The sequence below is a fragment of the Leopardus geoffroyi genome, chromosome B3, assembly GCF_018350155.1.
Source record: "Leopardus geoffroyi isolate Oge1 chromosome B3, O.geoffroyi_Oge1_pat1.0, whole genome shotgun sequence".
Lineage (NCBI taxonomy): Eukaryota > Metazoa > Chordata > Mammalia > Carnivora > Felidae > Leopardus > Leopardus geoffroyi.
Window position 1 is genome coordinate 32,118,022 of NC_059337.1, and position 18,392 is coordinate 32,136,413.

The window sequence follows — 18,392 nt, forward strand, 5'->3', positions numbered from 1 at the left end:
GTTTCCAGGAATCCAGGCCCTGGCCACAACCCAGGGCGTGTAGCAGATTCCAGTTTTCCACCCCAGCCCCTCCCAAAGGCGAGAGGTAGGATCGGGAGTGTTAGGAATGAGGGTGTTTGAATTAAGGTTCTTTCTAGACTGGGACCAGAGTTACAGGGTCAGGATCCCAGTCCCCGTGTTAGCTGTGGGGCATGGGCCAAGGGCCCATGTTAGCTGGAAAGACCAGGACTAGATGTGGTGCAGGTGTAGCGGGTGGGGGCGAGGGTAGTGTAACCCGTCAGTGAAGCAGGGTCTGAGGTGTGAATGGGAGGGTGACAATCACCCCTGTGGCCATGGCGTGGAAATGAGGCGGTGGGCAGAGGGCTAGAGAGGGATGCGGAGAGACGAAAGGAGAAGCAGGGAGGCGGGGTGGAGAGAGAGAGGAGCAGGCAGAGACTGACACATAAAGAGAACGGGGATCGGAGAGGCCGGGGACAGCCAGGAGCAGGGCTGAGCATTTCGCTGATGGCAGAGTCATGTGGTCCCTGCTTTTCATCCACAGGTCAGGCTGTGGCGTGGTTTCCACGCAACCCCGCTGCATGCCACCAACCGGAAAGGACCAGCCCGCAGGTCCCCGAGCTTCTCTCAGTCCTGAGGGGCTTGTTCAGCCATGGCTGCTGACCACGGGGAAGGCAGGCGACAGGCCATGCGGACCTCGGCCCGAGGCCCCCTCTCAGGGGACACAAGAAGAGGAGACGGGCAGCCAGTCTGCCTGGGGAGGTGACTTCGGCTGCAGAGGCCTCTGGGAGAGCAGTCCGGGCCGGACAGAAAGCTGCACAGCCCGTGAGGGTTCCAGAAGTTCCTGGAAGGGAGGTGAGAGAGAGGTGGGGTCAGGAAGACTTGAGAGAGGGGTTGGAAACTTGACTAATTTTCAAAACAAAGTAAAGAATGCAAACGTTAACACAGGAAATCAAATTCCCCCTCTGTCCCTCCCCCCCCCCCACCCCACCCCTCGCCCCCTGCGCCGTCCACTCCCCAGGGGCAACAGTTTGGGATGGTTTCTGTTTTTAGTACCGCTGCGGTTACACACATCAGGCCTGCCCAGAACATTTGCAGAGCCTGGGGTAAAGGACATTTGGAGGCACACATCCCATACGTCCAAATATTTAAAAGTTATAAATCCTACAAACTGTGTAATATGTTTCGTTCTCCTGTCTTGACAAATGTGCTTCATAACCACTTGAAGGCCAAGTTCAAATTTAGAGTCCTTGGACTCCTCAGAGGCCCCTGCCAGAAACAGACAGGCAGCCCCCAGTCCCCAGCCCCCCACCCACAGCTGTCCTATTTCTCTCCCCACCCCACCCCACCCCATTCTGTCCCGCACCACGCGGGGGACCTGTGCGTAAGTAGGGAGACACCCCAAGCTCTGTCCACATCCCCAACCTCCCTCAAACTGACTCAGACCCAGGGGAGCACACATCTTGGTACAGTCCTCCCTCGGCAGGACTGGTCAGGGTAAAAGGTTTTCAGAGGCCCTGGAAGCAGGCTCAGGCCATTTCATTTAGGCAGAGAATTCCAGGGTCCCAGATCCTCAAAGCTTGCCCCAGAGTAAGGATATAGGCTCTAAGTAGAAAGGTCCCCTTGGAAAGGCATGGTCAGGGTAGGATTGCCAGATAAAATACAGGACACCCGTTAAATTTGAATTTCAGAGAAAGAACCATACATTTTAGTATATCTCAACTATTACATGGGATATATTCATGCTAAAAACAAATAAACAAAACAAACAACAACAACAAACCCTTATTCATTGTTTATCTGAAATTCTACTAAATCTGGCAACTCTAGGCCAAAGGGAAGGTCAGAGCAGAGCCCTCTAAACTCGGGGCTCCGGGAAGGGACCCCCCCCCTCACCTGGAGTAAAGTGATTTGACCTGAATAAGTCTCAATTATATGCATAGACTACCATGTCTTAGTGGAAACTTTAGACAATATCTACTCACCCCCTGCTATGGGTTGAATTGCATTCCCTTCAAAAAAATATGCTGAAGTCCTAAAGCCCACTACCTCAGAATGTGACCTTATTCGGAAAAAGGGTCTTTAGAGAGGAATTAGTTTCTGGTAAGTCACCCAGATTTTGGTACTTTGCTATGGCACACCCAGGAAACTAATACACCCTTCTACAAAACAAGATTTTAGCTCACTTAACGTGTTTCTATTCTTCCCTCCCTTCCTCCTTCTGGTTTTTGGTAGTTAAAACGTTCTCGGTTTTTCTATTGGTTACATTTGTGCTTTAAATGCCCCTTACTTACTGATCCCTAGAGTGGAGATGCTATCTAATGACTTCCCACTCACTGCATAACATGAGACATGTACCCTTCCCATTTTTCCTCTCCCCTAACTCTTCTACCTCTCAACCTGTCTGTAAATCTTGCCTTTATTATCTTAAAAGATGATAATGTTGGGGCACCGGGGTGGCTCAGTCAGTTAAGCGTCCGACTTGGGCTCAGGTCATGATCTCACAGCTCGTGAGTTTCAGCCCCGCGTCGGGCTCTCTGCTGTCAGCACAGAGTCCGCTTCACATCCTCTGTCTCCCTCTCTCTCTGCCCTTCCCCTGCTCTCTCTCTCCCTCTCTCTCTCTCTCTCTCTCTCTCTTTCTCAGAAATAAACCAGCATTAACAAAATTCTTCAGAAGATGATAATGTTTAAGTACTGTTTTGAAGTCATGGTTATGACAGTTGCGTTTTGTCCATATATAGATTTTAAAAGTAAAAAAAAAAAAGCAATAAACCAATATTACATTCTTCTGCCTGTATGAGTATGGAGCCAAGGAGTATGTACCTAAGAATTACATTTCCTGTTTTTCTGATCCAATGTCACAATGTCCAGGCTACTTGGAAGGGTGACTAACAACACGTCAAGGTCAAATGTATTCAATTTTCTCATGCTCCATCGAAGCCTTGCTCAAAGGCATGTCATGTTTCTTTTGCAGGCATGGCTTTTTGTACAGCTTTGTATTTTCTTGGAGTTTCTAATTGCTTTCTTTATTATTGTTGTCAAAAGAATAATATTCCTTCACCAAATACTAAAAATGACCCAGCTTTGTACACATCTTCTTATACTGACGTTGTCTGGTGTTTTATAGCCCCTACTTTCCTTAATTGCTTGCAGTGTTGATGTATGAGCATCTTCTGTTTATTTGTGCTTTTCGAGCAGCTGAAAGCCTTTGGAAATCCCAAAGACTTCTCAGTTGCAGGACCCAGAACGAGGCTGGGCTTGCTAGGGCATCTCATCAAAGAGCCCATTTGAAGCATCATGCTCCTTCCTCCCTAGCACACGATCATAATATTCCTACTATCAGTGCTGGGGAACTTCTACTCCAAGGAGGCCCATGGCTTTAGAGAAGTTTTGAGGGTCCCCTTCCCGACAGAACTCCAACCAACATTTGTCTTTTCTGGTCCCCCCTCTGGCCGTTCCTGGCTCAGTGACTGCCCTCAGGGAGCGCCTAATCAGGACCACATTCTGTTGGTTTATCTTTGTCTTCCTCCTTCATGAGGCTCCCACATAAGATGACCCTAGTTGCCCATGCTGGAGAACGAGAGTTCTCCTTCACTGACTGGTCTCCCTGTTCTTCCCATCATGCACTGGGCCTTTTATCTCATCTCTCTCCCAAGGAGGAAGGCTGGGCAGCGGGTAGGAAGGGGGTAGAGGGGAGTAGTGGGGAGCAGCTTGATTGACCAGCTTCTGGGGTACAGAAGCTATTAGGCTGGGTGAGGGGACCCCAAATGCCAGGGTGAGGACACTTTTCTCAAAGGTATCAGCAGGCACACACAAAGCCCTATTTCTTCCAGGTGATGTTTTTAGGAAAGTATCCCCCAGTGTTTTGGCTGAGAGGGGATTAGGGGAAAAAAATTAATTATCCCTATTTTTAGCCTCTTTTTCTTTCTTACTAGAGGCAGAAATTACCCAAAATATTATCTGCCATTCTTTAAATATCTGTGCCAGACCCTTTATACACTCCCATCTCCTTCCAACCACATAAAAGGTAGATATTTTTATCACCCATTCTGGAGGATGGAACACTGAGGCTCAGGTTAAGGAATCTGTCAATGTCCCCTTGGTTAGGAGACGGGGGACTGGAGTTCAAACCTATGTCTGATTGTCAAGCCTTAGTTCTTCCATTCCATTGAGGGGCCTCACAGGCTGCATAGGATGCGGCATCAGCAGAAAAAAGGCAGGACAGAAGACATAAAGGTGGAGTCTGACCAAAATCCCAAGCCCTGCAGAGGGCCAGTAAGAGCTGGGATGTAGGAAGCGAGCAGGCCCAGACTGCCCACTGGGTTTTCTCCTGTGGGCACTGGGGAGCCATTGCAGATGCAAGGAGGAGTGGGGTAGACAGCTGTGAGAGGTATGAGGAAGTGACCAGATGGGCCACAAATTGGGTCTAGGGTGAGCATAGGGGGCTTTCCCGGCTGGCGGAAAGTAGTCACTAATCCATGGTCACGTCCACCAACGGGCAACGCTTGCAGTGTAGCAACACTCCTTCATTCATTCGGCTCTCTTGGGCTCCGGTCACAAAGCAGGCAGCGAGCCAGGTTCTGGGGACAGAGCAGGGGACAAGATTGACAGCAGACGATCATGGAGCTCACATGGATGCCACCCTCTGAGAATGAACTTTTGAGCAAGCGTCTCCCCTCCCCTCTTCCATTCCTCCTTTCCTCTTGAGAACTTTCAGGGCTCTGGTGCGAGCTTCCGGAGGAGGAGAGAGTCTGGGTGATCCCCCTACCCCTACACTAGCTCAGCCAAAAACAGATTCTTTACCCAGAATATGCTCAGTGTCACACATTCCCAGGACCCTCGCCACACCTGTTCCACTCTCCGGTTTCACCGGAGGAATTTTCTTTCTTTCTGTTTTCTTTTTGTCTCAGTTCCATTTGAGACAGTTGTGAATGTCCATCAAGATAGCTGCTGTGAAATTTGTAAATAACAAAATATCACTAAGCATCTGCTAGAATGGCTGAAAAAGGGGAAAAAAATTGGACTCCAATTATCAAATGCTATCTGGGATGTAGAGTAACTCGGGCATTGCTGGTGGGGGAATGCAAAATGGCACCGCAACCTTGGGAAACAATTTGGGAGTTTCTCATGATGTGAAACATACATTTATCATACAGCATATCAATTCCACGCCCAGGTAGTTACTCAAGAAAAATAAAAACATACGTTCATACAAATCCCTACATGCACATAATCGCCGAAAGCTGAACACAGCAAGAATGTCCATTGGTTAGTGAATGGATTAAAAATAACGACAATGGAAGGGGCGCTTGGGTGGCTCAGTCGGTTAAGCATCTGACTTCGGCTCAGGTCATGATCTCTGCGTTTATGAGTTCGAACCCCGTGTCGGGCTCTGTGCTGACAGCTGAGAGCCTGGAGCCTATGTCTCCCTCTCTCTCTCTGTCCCTCCCCGGCTTGCACTCTCTCTCTCTCTCTCAAAAATAAATAAAACACTTTTTAAAAACTAAAAAAAAAAAAACAACAGTGGTATATCCATCCTATTAACTATACTCCTTACTAATAAGAAGAGTAGATCTATTGATACACACAACATGGACAGCTCTCAGAAGCATTATGCTGAGTGACAAACAGGATGAACAACTTTAAAAATTTTTTTAGTGTTTATTTAATTTTGAGACAGAGACAGAGACAGAGCGTCAGCAAGGGAGGGGCAGAGAGACGGGGAGACACAGAATCTGAAACAGGCTCCAGGCTCTAAGCTGTCAGCACAGACTCCGACGAGGGGCTCGAACCCACGAACCGTGGGATCATGACCTGAGCGGAAGTCAGACGCTCAACTGACTGAGCCACCCAGGCGCCCCCAGGATGAACAACTTTTAGAAAGACAATCCAAGACACAGCCACACCAGGCCAGACCACAAAAATCCACAATACAATATATAATAAATAATTATACACATATGTGCTATTACTTTAATAAAAATATACCATACACATATGAAAATAGGTGTTTATCTGAAGTTACATTTACTCTGTATTGTTTACTTTGTTACATAAATGCTATTATTGAAACAAAACAACAATTAACAGTGGCAATTAATACTATTTAATAGTAGAACTAATGAATATGTAATATGTATGAGAGAAATATATTATTTGTATATACTCTTTAGATCCCCCAATACTGTAACTTATTTAAATTTTTTAAATTCTGTTGGATATTTCCTTTTGCTTTTTTTTTTTTTTTTTTAGAGAGAGAAAGAGCACAAGTGGGGGAGAGGGGCAGAGGGAGACAGAGAGAGAGAATCCACCCAGGTGCCCAGATTTTTACATTTTATAGACAATAATGTATATTCTTTTTTTAAACTTTTAATTTTTTTTTTTAACGTTTATTTATTTTTGAGACAGAGAGAGATAGAGCATGAACAGGGGAGGGGCAGAGAGAGAGGGAGACACAGAATTGGAAGCAGGCCCCAGGCTCTGAGCCATCAGCCCAGAGCCCGACGCGGGGCTCGAACTCACAGACGGCGAGATCGTGACCTGAGCTGAAGTCGGATGCTTAACCGACTGAGCCACCCAGGCGCCCCTTTAAACTTTTAAATGTTTATTTGTTTTTGAGAAAGAGAGAGAATGCAAGTGGGGGAGGGGTAGAGAGAGAGAGGGAGACAGAAAATCCAAAGCAGGCAGAGAAGACTGTTAACGCAAAGCCCAACGTGGTGCTCGAACCCACGAACTGTGAGATCATGACCTGAGCCAAAGTTGGATGCTAAACCGACTGAGCCACTCAGGGAACCCCTTATAATGTATATTCCTTTTTTTTTAATGTTTATTTATTTTTGAGAGAGAGGGAGACAGAGTGTGAGTGGGGGAGGGGCAGAGAGCGAGGGAGACACAGAATCTGAAGCAGGCTCCGGGCTCCGAGCCGTCAGCACAGAGCCCCCACACAGGACTCGAACCCACAAACTGCAAGATCATGACCTGAGCCAAAGTCGGACACTTAACCGACTGAGCCACCTAGGTGCCCCGAATTCTTAAGATACACACATGTAAGGCTTGTAAAAAGGAAAATGTAAACATAGTATTATCAACTGAACAGAGATTATCTATATTTAATAAAAATGGCGATGACGTGTTTCCTTCTGTCCTATGCTGCAGGTGGATATTTTTACTCTTTTGGCTTCCTTGTTTGATAATACTTCTCTGAATTGCCTGCAGCTTTTAGAATATCCTTTTCTTTCATGTCGTGGTAAATGCAGACAGAGACAAATGTAAAATTAACTCTGCTTTTCTCAAGCCCTCATTTCACATGCTCCTAGAGTCAGTTCAATGCGATGACGTCATGCTAAATATCCTCTCAAGCAAAGTGTTTGAGCGTGGAATACTTAAGATTTTACTTAGGTAATCACAGCTTTTTAGACCTGTAGGAATTAATTTCCACCTCTCCAGAAAGACCCATTCTCTTGTGCTGCCAGGCTTGGTAGACCCACTGTGTGTCAATCGGGTCCTCTGCATTCATAAATCCTTCGTAGAAGCTATCGTGTCTAACATGGCCCTCATTTTATTTTATTTATTTATTTTTTTTTTACATTTATTTATTTTTGAGAGAGAGACAGAGCACAAGTAGGGAGGGGCAGAGAGAGAAGGAGACAGAATCTGAAGCAGGCTCCAGGCTCTGAGCTGTCAGCACAGAGCCCGACGCGGGGCCCGAACTCACAAACCATGAGATCATAACCTGAGCTGAAGTCGGACGCCCAATCGACTGAGCCACCCAGGCACCCCTAACCAACCTGGCCCTCATTTTAAATTTGAAGCACATCAAATGTCTTCACAGGCTAACCTTCTTTTCTCTGGAAAAAAATCATTTTAAAACACAGAGGTAATCTGGACTTGTGAAACTGAAGTGGCTTTCAGAACAGTTGTAGTTTGTTGTTGTTGTTGTTGTTAATGTTTATTTATTTTTGAGAGAGACAGAGTACTAGTGGGGGAGGGGTAGAGAGAGGGAGAAGCAGAATCCGAATCTGAAGCAGGTTCCAGGCTCCGAGCTGTCAGCACAGAGCTCGATGTGGGGCTGGAACCCACAATCAGTAAGATTATGACCTGAGCCGAAGCCAGACGCTCAACCGACTGAGCCACCCAGGCGCCCCGATAAGTTACAGTTTTACTAAAGAAACTCAGAAAGTCCTGTTAAGTTGGCTGTCCTTTACTGGTGATAATTTTTTGCGTTCTGAAGCAGTCTTATTTCCAAGAAATGAGTCATTTTTTTCCCCACTGGGTGGTGTTTTGTCACACCTAAACCAAAATGGAATTAGTCAGGTGCACTTGGTTCATCGTTTCCATGGCCTCTCCAAAGGTCATCAAACAGCTTCGGAGAAACAGCATGTAAATTTCCATTTAACAGCAGCCCCCTTCTCCATTCTCATCTGCAATGTATTTCCAAATTAGAGAAGTTTCCACACTTTGAAAATACCATGTTATAGCAGGCCAACATTTTCACGTCTTTTCTACAAGACATCTTGTAGGCATATGTCTAAGGAGGCTATCTCCTTCCGCTTCTATAAATAAAAAATCTCATTAAGTGCTTCTGCAAGCTTTGAGAAAACTGAAAAGTGACCAAAATTTTTGTTATGAAAGTCTCAATATCACAGGTAAGCAAATCACACCTCTTTGTATTGTTATGGAAAAGGTAAGCAGGACATTCAGCTGGTAAGATTCGTAAAAAAGAAATTTTGGTGAGAAGTTCATAGACTGAATAGAATATTCCAAATTTTTCTTCTGCCCCGTTTGCCAAAAATGCAGACAGATGAGCAAAGTCTCATTTACATTTGGAAAAGATATCAACAATCTTTGATTTCATAGATTCTGTGATTTCCTTAAGATCTTCTTAAAAGTCAGGAAAACAATTTGAAGCTCCTTTTTTCAAATCAAAATACCCAAGCCTAGGGAGACATGTTTTTATTGCCATGTTCCACACATTGCTTGAAATACTATGGCGTGTATGCTTTCTGGAGTAGCTCACAGAATCAGTTCTGTGCTCTGAAATGCTGGCACATCGGTTAGCAAAGCTGCCCCTTCTGTTTCCCTACAGGACATTTTAGTTGCAACCTCTGAATCAGGAAACATTACTTAGTTTCATAAAGCAATCAAGGACACAACGCGGTAATGAGTTTGTGTGATGTACCCGGGCAAATTCAGTAGCTGCCATGGTTTGACTGAGCATTAGCATCTTTGAGGGAGATTTAAAAAAAAAATTTTTTTTGATGGGGCACCTGGGTGGCTCAATTGGTTAAGCATCCGACTTCGGCTCAGGTCATGATCTCACAATAAGTTCGAGCCCCGTGTCGAGCTCTGTGCTGATAGCTCAGAGCCTGGAGCCTGCTTCGGATTCTGTGTCTCCCTCTCTCTCTGCCCCTCCCCTGCTCGTGCTCTGTTTCTCTCTGTCTCAAAAATAAATAAAACATTTAAAAAATAAAAAAAAATCTTGATTGATTTAGAAATACCTGTCTCATCTGGATTTGTGAGAGATTCGGCCTCCCTATGAGGTGACCAGATCCCTCCCCGCTCAGCCTGGCTGTGGCACCCAGCCCAGGAGTCTCCCCCTGATACAAAGATGGCAGAAGAATGTCTCTCGGAACAAAACAAGAGTGTGTCACCACCCCTTACTAGCTCTGGTTTTCAGGGTGACTTTTCTAGACCAGTGCACAGCTCTTCAACTGTGTAGCTGAAAGGCAGGAGCTGATGCTGTAATCATCATGACTGTTTCGTGGCCTTCTAGTGACTGAGCGATGTGGGGGGGGGGCAAGTGTTAGGCAACTGGGAGCAAGGGGAGGATGCACTAACGTAGTAGCCTCACTTCTCTGCGTTGGGGAGGGGTGAGGAGAGCGAGCAGATGCAGCTCCTGGGATGCCGCCTAATTCGTGGAAGAGAGAGCACGCTGGGTGCACAGATCAGACAGACCGTTGTCATCGGTTATCTGTGGGCAGGACCTGCTCCATTCAGCCCCCCTCCCCAGGAACAAGCAGGTGCTGTGTCACATTGGGGGGGACCAGGCAGAGGTCAGCTAGTTGGAAAGGATTCCTGGGGAAGACTGAGAGCTAGGCCATCAGACTACGGGTGAGCCACAAAGGAGGCCAGGAGGGAGGAGGTAAATTAAGATTTGGCTGAGCACCAGAGAGCACAGGCCAGGTGGAGGGGAATGTCTCTTACTGTTGGGTAGTTACATTGTTTCTGAGCTTGTGGCTCAGAGAAGGAATAATCAGCTAAAAATGGGCTTATGTGATTTTTTCAAGAAAAGGGAAGAAAGAGGGGCCCCTGGGTGGCTGAATTGGTTAAGCGTCCGACATCAGCGCAGGTCACGATCTCGCGTTCCTTGAGTTCGAGCCCCGCATCGGGCTCTGTGCTGACAGCTCAGTGCTGGCTCCTGCCTCAGATTCTGTGTCTCCCTCTCTATCTACCCCTCCTCCACTCACACTCTGTCTCTCAAAAATGAATAAATGTTTAAAACAAATTTTTTTAAACAAAAGGGTGGGAGAGAAATCCATCAAAATAAAAATCAGACCACAAAAATGCTTAAAGACGGACTTCTCCATGGGGAAAATCAGGGCTGTTCAGGGACTGGGGACATTCATGTGTGCCCAAATTGCTTTTGACGAGTCTATTTTTGCCACAGTGGGATGCTGGTTCTGTTGGACAATGTCGTTTTTCCATGCCTCTCAGAGTTATAGACACCAGGAAGCTGGCAGAGATGTGGGATTTGTCAGAGGACAGATATAGGATCCGGAAATAATCCAGAGCCGGTCAAATGTGATGAAAAGCTATACAAGGCTGACAAAGCCACCAGGGGATGGGGATGGGCCCTAAAAGCAGCTTCAGGGGAAGGGTGAACAGATTTTAGTCGACCTGGCTTTATCGAGAGCGACTGAGCGGAACAGATCAACTTCCTGCCTCAGTCATGCTGGGGGCGAGGCTGCTGCTGAGACTCGTGTATACATCCAGTTGCAAGAAGCTGGAGAAGGTAAACCCAGGGAAAGCAAGGCGAGGGTTGTCAGGGAACTCAAGTAACTGGCAAAATGTGTTCTATTTCCAGTTGTTACAGCTTTGTACAAGACCACCACAGTTAACAGTGTGAACTCCATTATTGTCACCCAGTCACTGACTCCTGCAAGAGCAAGGACTTCTGGAGATCAGGTTCTAAACGATGTAGCTCTTTGAGAAAAGTAACTTAAAGCTTCCTGCTCTGCGGCTCACCTACTCCCAAGGCAGGATGATGTGTTTCCAGAATCTCTTGTAGCTGGAGCTATAAATGGGGAGCACCTTGCTTCTAGGGCATAGAGGGGCAAAGCACCAGGGCCCTCAGCTTCCTTCTCCGTCTCCTGAGTTAAGCAACTGTCCATTCATTCATTCATTCATTCAGGAAATACATAGTACCTATTATGCTTCAAGCGCAGCCTTCAAGTTCTAGGAAAGAGGTAAGGCATTCCTTCCCTTAAAGGAGGCTACCCTCCTGGTTTCTGAGGTTATCTAAGTTTTCAGTCCCCAAAATAAGGATTATATCTTGTCAAATAAATGCAAATCCAGCCTTAGACAAGGAGAGACTTTCATTAGAAAGAAACACTGTTGCGATAGGGAGAAAGAACGCTCCCATCTCAGAAATGTGCAAGTGTCTTAAAATCAAACAGAAAATGTTTTTTCTCTTACAGGGTAGCGGGAGACGAACAAAGATGAGCAGAATCTTCGGAGGGGACACTGAAGGAGCAAGGGGAAATGCCAGTGAGGTCTGACCAAAACGTGTCTCACTGTGATCAGCCAGTTTCCATGAGAGGCTGATGAAGAGGGGCGCATTCCCTGTATTTTGAGCTTGCTCAGGCTAGGAAGAAAGCAGAGTTCAGGGCCTGTAGGAAAGAGGGAAGCCTGCCTGAACTGTTCTTGAGGCAAAGCAGGGAGTAAGCAACGGGCAATTGTGGGCACTTGGTCAATCTCTAGAAACCGATGCTTTTGATGAGTGTCAGAGGGGTGAACGTGAGGCCACCGCTGGGGCCCCCCATCCCTCAGCTATTTCCCGGTAACCAGCCACGCCCACGCACACACACAGACGGACCACAGGGCTCCTATCCTGTGGTGATTCTGATTGCTTTACTCTATATTTTATGTTTTTTTCCAGGCCATGAAGAGTAGCTTCCCTTCTGGTGGGTAAAAGCCAACCTAATTACACCCACAGCACACCCTATGGCCAAAGAAAAATGAAGAGACAGGTTCAGATACATTCCTTTGTTACCTAAACAGAAAAGCCAGAAGAATGAAAACAGAATTTGTAACTTCCAGACCTTGAGAGAGAGAAATACAGTAAGTAAAACTTGACTTACCTCACAAAAGGCAAGAGAGGGGAAGAGGAAAAGAAACCAAAAAGCATGGTAGAGAGGAAACTCAAAATAAGGTGTTAGAAAGAGATCCAAACATATCCTTCAGTACAATAAATTGTGAATACATTGTTACCAATGAAAAGAAAGGCATTCAGACTGGCCAGTTATATGTGATTTGCAAGTGTTTACTTATCTATTGAGCCATGACAATTCACTCCAAAGTGTCATGGTTAAAGACATAAATGAGGGGTGCCCGGGTGGCTCAGTCAGTTAAGTGTCCAACTTTGGCTCAGGTCACCATCTCATAGTTCGTGATTTCGAGCCCCACGTTGGGCTCTCGGCTGTCAGCACAGAGTCCGCTCCGGATCTTCTGTCTCCCTCTCTCTCTGCCCCTCCCCTGCTCTCTCTCTCTCTCTCTCTCTCTCAGAAATAAACATTAAAAAAAATGAAAACAAAAATGATTTCTCCTATTTCATGATCTTGTGGGTTGGCGATCGGAGCAGTTCTTCTGCTGGTTTTCCCTGGAATCACTCGCATGGCTGCTGTCAGCTGATGGCTTGACTGGGGCTGGAGAGTCCAGAATGTCCTCAATACGTGTATGGCAGCTGGTATTGGCTGTTGGCTGGGGCTCCTCTGTCCTTTTCCATGTGGTGGCTCATCCTGCAGGAGGTTAGACGGGGCTTCCTCACGGCATGGTAATCAGGGGTTCCAAGAGGGTGAAACAGGGAGCTACAGGCCTCCAAAGACCTAATCTCCAAGGTCACATGTTACTTCTGCCACATTCTACTGGTTAAAGCAGTCACAATAATCCATGCAGCGCGGTATTGGTGAAGGAATCGATGGAAGAGAATAGAGGACCCTGAGATAGATACGAGTGTGCCCAGCTACTTTTCAACAAAGGTGCAACAGCAGTTCCATAGAGGGAGAATAGCCTTTTCAGCAAAAGGTGTTGGACCAATTGGACATCCATAGGCCATGCTCTCTCCACCTAAACCTCACGCTTCCACAGACATTAACTCAACATGGACCATAGATGTACATGTGAAACCTATAACTATAAAACTTCTAGAAAAAAATAGGAGAAAATCTTCAGAATCTAGGGCTAGGCAGCGAGTTCTTTGACTTGATGCCAAAAGCATGATCCATATAAGGAAAAGTTGAAAACTGGATTTCATCAAAATTAAAACCTTCTGCTCTGTCAAAGACCCGGTGAGAGGTGAAAAGACAAGCGAAAGAGAGGGAGAAAATACTCGAGCACGTGAGTGCGAGAGGGGCAGAGGGAGAGGGAGGGAGAGGATTCCAAGCAAGCTCCACACTCAGCACAGAGTCCCACACGGGGATCGATCCCACGACCCTGAGCCACCCAGGAGCCCCAAGAACAGCTTTTTATTAAAAAAACAAACAGGGGCGCCTGGGTGGCTCAGTCGGTTAAGGGTCCGACTTCAGCTAGGGTCATGGTCTCACGGTTTGTGGGTGCAAACCTCGCATCAGGCTCTGTGCTGACAGCTCAGAGCCTGGAGCCTGCAGTCTGCTTCAGATCCGTCTCTCTCTGTCTCTCTCTCTCTCTGACCTGTCCGTGCTCATGCTCTGTGTGTGTGTCTCTCTCTCAAAAATAAATAAACATTAAAAAATTTTAAAACAAACAAACCATTCAAAGAAAAGAAAAGAGAAGGAAGCTATAGTGAGAGGAAAGACATTTTAAATACAAAGGACTCATATTCCAGAAAATATAAAGAATGCCTATGAATCAATAAGAAAAGGATTCTTATTCCAAATAGATGAATGAGTAAAAGACACTATGTAAGAGGTGATCCAGATGGACAGTAAACAACGGTGTTCAATTTGTTAATCACCAGCAAAATGTCAATTATAGCCACAGTGCAAATGCTGTTCCACACCCAACAGAATGCCTACAACCCAAAGCAGACAATGCTGAGTGTTGATGAGGACTCTCACTGCTGGCACGAGGGTCAGTTGGTACATATTGCAAAACTGTTAGGCAGTATCTGCCAAAGCTAACCATATGTATACTGTACTGCCTTGTTATTCCATTCCCCCAAAAATGTATAAATTCTACAAAAGACAAACACAGAAATGTTTACAACAGCATTATTTCTAATAGCCCCAAACTAGAAATGGCATAAATGTCTAAAAACAGTAGGAGTACATGAGATTGGTATATTCACACAATGGAACATTATACAATAAACAAGAATGAACAACATGTGGGACAACACAGATGCAATATGTTATATGCAATAACAGGGGTGCAATGTGCTATATGCAATAACAAGGATGCAATGTGCTGTGTACAATAACACAGATGCAATATGCTATATGCAATAACAAAGATGCAATGTGCTATATGCAATAACAGGGATGCAATGTGCTCCATGCAATAACAAGGATGCAATGTGCTATGTACAATAACAGATGCAATGTGCTATATGCAATAACAAGGATGGAATGTACTATGTACAATAACAAGGACGCAATGTGTTCTATGCAATAACATGGATGCAATATGCTACATGCAATAAAAAGGTTGCAATATGCTCTATGTAATCACAAGGATGCAATGTGCTACATGCAATAACAAGGATGCAATGTGCTATATGCAATAACAAGGACGCAATGTGCTATATGCAATAACAAGGATGCAATGTGTTCTATGCAATAACATGGATGCAATACGCTACATGCAATAACAAGGTTGCAATATGCTCTATGCAATAACAAGGATGTAGTGTGCTATATGCAATAACAAGGATGCAATGTGCTATATGTAATAACACGGATGCAGTGTGCTATGTACAATAACAGATGCAAGGTGCTCTATGCAATAATATGGATACAATATGCTACATGCAATATCAAGGATGCAATGTGCTACATGCAATAACAAGGATACAATGTGTTCTATGCTATAACAAGGATACAATGAGCTATATTCTATAACAAGGATGCAATGTGCTATGTACAATAACATGGATGTAATATGCTATATTCTATAACAAGGATGCAATATGCTATATGCAATAACAAGGATGCAATGTGCTATGTACAATAGCAAGGATGCAATGTGCTCTATGCAATAACAAGGATGCAATGTGCTCTATGCAAAACAAGAATGCAATGTGCTATATGCTATAAAAAGGATGCAATATGCTATATGCAAAACAAGGATGTAGTGTGCTATATGCAATAAAACAGATGAGTCTCACAAACAGAATGTAAGAACAGGCAAAGCTAATCCATGATGTTAGAAGGCAAGAGAGTGGAGGCAGGAGAGTGAGGGAAGGGAACACGAATGATGATGGTACTCATCAGTTTTTTGGTGCTCTGAGTGCTGGTTGTACATGTTTTCTCTTTGTGAAAATACTTTTCCATATGTATGTTATACTTCAATAAAAATAGACCTGAAGGGGTACCTGGGCGGCTCAGTCGGTTAAGCGTCTGATTTTGGCTCAGGTCATGATCTCGTAGTTTGTGAGTTTGAGCCCTGCGGCGGGCTCTCTGCTGTCAGCACAAAGCCTGCTTTGGATCCTCTGTCCCCCTCTCTGTCTCTCCCCTGCTTGCACATGCTCTCTCTCTCTCTTTCAAAAATGAATAAGCATTTAAAATTTTTTTAAATATATATACAGTGCAAAACGAGCAAAATGACAAGGAAAAATAGACAAATCCACAATCATGGAAGGAGATTTGAACACACTTTCCTCAGAAATCATTAGAGAGAGCAGAACAAAAAATTGAAGATATAAACAATAAAATTAGCAAACTTGACCTACTGAACATATAATCAAGAACCCAATTCAGGAGCAAATATTCTTTTCAAACATACATAAACATTCACAAAAATTAACTACATGCTATTCCCCAGAGCAAGATTTAATAACCAATAACCAATAACATCCAGTCCATATTCTCTGACAATACAACTGAATTAGTTTCAAAAACAAAAGTGGCAGGGGAAAAAAGCACATACATTTGGAAATTTAAAAGCATGTGTCTAAATAATTCATGAATCAAAGAACAAATCTCATGAAATAAAATATTTAAAACTAAATGACAATGCAAACACTACGTATCAAAACTTGGGGCATGCTGCTAAAATGGCACTTAAGGGGACATTAATAGCTATAAAGGCATACATTAAAATGAATAAAGTTTAAAAATTAATGAATTAAGGACTGAACTCAAAAAGTAAACATGGGGAGTTGTATCGGTCTGAGTCAGAGGGAGCCCGTGCCATCAGTCCCTGCAGTGCTACTCAGAGAGAAAATTATTATGTTGGTACCAGCAGGATTCTGGGTAACCTCACAAAAGAGTTATATGTGTTCCACCGTGGCGTGAAAGCAGCCAAAGACCTTTGTGTGAGTTTCTAGGGGGAGCTGAGTCATGCTCACACACCTCCCAGACTTCACCCTAAGCAAGCATCACCATTGGGCTGGCCCTGGGCCACAGGTTAGCTCTCCATACGGTCAGTATGGGGTAAACCACTTAATTTACAGTCAGCACCGTGCTCCAGGAGCACCCAACAGGAATAGCACCTGTCAGCCTTGCACAGAGACTGTGCCTCGTCCCCTGTCTGACTTGTCCCTGGTGACATCAGTTCTTGCAATATCCCAGGACCACATTGGGCCAGATGAAGGGGAGTAGAGTCCTAGGCCCCTGGTGGGGTGCGGACGGCGGAGATAACACCCTTCACATTCACTTGGGGAGGCTAAACTGAACCAGATGGAAGCTGCCTAGACTGGGGCGGTGTTAATGACACCGCTTCTATTTCCATACAGATACGTGCATATTTATAAATGCGGGCAAAATTGGTCTGAAAAGATACATGCTACCCTGGTAAGAGTGATTACCACTGGGGAGAGCTCTGGGATTGCAGGTTGGTGGTCAAGGAAGTTTCCGTTAATCAGTATTTGATTATCTTAGGATAAGAATATGCTACTCGTGTAATTCAGTAAAACTTCTGAAGAAAGAGACTGAGAGGAATATAAAATGTTAACTCTGGTTTTCATTGGATGGGGTTTATCTAAGTAACAGATCATTTTTTCTACACACTTTTGTGTTTTTTATTTTTCTATACCAATACCACCAGTAGAACTTCCTGTGGTGATAAAAATGTTCTGTATCTCTGATGCTCAATATATAGTAGCCACTAGCCGTGTGTGGCTACTGAGCACCTGAAATGTGGCTAGCGCGATTGAGGAACTACATTTTCAATCTTATCCCATTTTGGTTAATTTAAATTTAAATTTAAATAACCACACTGGCTAGTGGCTACTGTATTGGACAGTACACTTCTTTTTTTTTTTTTTTTAAGTTTATTTATTTATTTTGAGAGAGAGAGAGAGAAAGAGAGAGAGTGCAAGCAAGGCAGGGGCTGAAAAAGAACCCCAAGTAGGCTCCACGCTGTCAGCGTGGAGCCCTATGTGGGGCTTGATCTCACCACTGTGAGATTGTGACCTGAGCTGAAAACAAGAGTTGGACGCTTAAACGACTGAGCCACCCAGGAGCCCTTGGACAGTACAGTTCTATACTGAGTACATATTACTTGGTTGCTTTATTTCCTGGGGTTATTTTTCCATTAAAAAATTCTTTTAATGTTTATCTATCTTTGAGAGAGACAGAGACAGAGTGTGAGCGAGGGAGGGGCAAAGAGACACATACACACACACACACACACACACACAATCCCAAACAGGCTCCAGGCTCTGAGCTGTCAGCACAGAGCCCGACACGGGGCTCGAACCCACAAACCGTGAGATCATGACCTGAGCTGAAGTTGGACGCTCAACCGACTGAGCCACCCAGGTGCCCTATGTTATTTTTCCATTTTTAACAATTGAAGTATAACAAGTAGAATAAAGTGCACAAATCTTAAATATATGGTTTGAATAATTTTTACATATGTATACACCCATGAAACCGCCACCCAGAGCAAGGCAGAGAACATTTCCAGCACCTCAGAACACTCTTTTGAGCACCCTCTCTAATCCTGGTCAGTACCGTCCAACGCTATTCTGACTTCTT